The sequence below is a fragment of the Elephantulus edwardii genome, unplaced genomic scaffold, assembly GCF_000299155.1.
Source record: "Elephantulus edwardii isolate Elephantulus edwardi_28Jun2011 unplaced genomic scaffold, EleEdw1.0 scaffold00198, whole genome shotgun sequence".
In the NCBI taxonomy this organism is placed as follows: Eukaryota; Metazoa; Chordata; class Mammalia; order Macroscelidea; family Macroscelididae; genus Elephantulus; species Elephantulus edwardii.
In genome coordinates, this window is record NW_006399948.1 from 5,614,594 (window position 1) to 5,616,272 (window position 1,679).

A 1,679-nucleotide genomic window follows, 5' to 3' on the forward strand; every position below is an offset into this window, starting at 1 on the left:
AGTGCAATCTTAGGATCACACAATTTGATGGATGAAGGGAGGGGTAGGTTAATGAAATAGGAAAGATTCTGTGTGAAAAACAATATATACAAACTTTGTAAGTAAACCAGTACTTTTTAAAAGTTTATAAAATTAGCATATAAATTTATTAGTTTTTTTCAAAATAATGTTAAAAAAGGAAATTAGTTCAATCTCTTTCTATTGACCAATCTGTAACTTTGAAAACCATTATGATTTCCAGAACATGAGATGTATGTACACTGCTGTGGTAGGTGGTAATGAGTTAGGATAACCCAGAAATGGTTGTTCAAACAAACAAAATCAGAAATTCCTAGTGTGGAAGACTCTAGCTGGATCGGGATTAAGGAGATATCTCTACAGACAGAGTACTAGTATGTAGATGAGAATGTCCATGTGAAGTGAGCAAGAGTGTAGAATAAATTGTACATAAATGTTGTATAACACTGAGTAAGAGCTGACCTATAGTTGTCCCTATAGCAGATTTTCAGAGGCCTTTAACAGCACAGAAGGCTACTATCCATCCTATCCCTTTGAGAAGCTGGTGGATTTACATTGGATACCTTTGAGACTGCAGTACAGTTTCTTATCAGAGGTCCTGAATACAGTGAAAATTGTTTTTGAGCCAAAATACTTGTTAGGATAAGAACCATAATATGGTGGAGGAAAAAGCTTTATCAGGAGCAGGAAACAGGTATCAATAGTGTACTCTGTAGGCACGAGTGTTATTAGTAGAAGTGGACACTTCGGGTGTATGAGTGACATCAGAGATCAGGGACCAGCATGAGACCCACCCATTAAACTTCGAACTCTCCATGGCATCATCATCTCATTGGATCAGCCTGTCATCATGAATCTGCCATGACTTGAAACTATAAACATCTCGTTTCACATACACACACATAATTGAAGTTGATCATAAATAATTTTTAGAGCCTGAGATATAAAGTATCTAAAGAAAATATAAGTATCTTAATAACAGGATATGTAATATTTCATATTACACAAAGCACATAGAGAACAAATCTAAGAGGAAATAAAAGAAAAAAATTACTTTTGTTGTTGTGTACTGTCGAATAGGATCCGATTGGCACAGGAGGACGTTGCCCCTCCTTCTTCAGTGGAGCATCTGCTGGATTCAAACCACTCCTTTGGGGTGAGACATTTTTTTTAAATTTTGTACTACTAGTTTATTACAAAATTCAAATATATTGTTATCAAAAACATTTTTTTTTAATTTCCCTCACATCCCCCAACAAATTGTACAACCCCATGGTTAATCCTCTTCTGTCCCTGCACATACTAATCTTTCTGCTTCCAATCTCTTCCATCCCTCTTTAATTTGTATACTCATTCTACAATAATGACTTCAAACAATATTCAATATTTATTCTTGCGGGACTGCGTTAGTTCACTCAGCATAATGCTTTCCAGTTCTTCCAAAGTTAGATAATAATTTACAAAATCATTTCTCTTGCCCACTGCATAGTATTCCATTGTGTGAATGTACCATAATTTCTCAACCCATTTGTTTGTGGTTGGACATTTGGGCTGTTTCTATGTTCTTGCAATGGTGAATAACGCTGCTATGAACATTGGTGTACAAATCTCAGTTTCTGCCTCAGTTCTCATTTTCTCAGGGTATCTGTGGAAGGAAACGC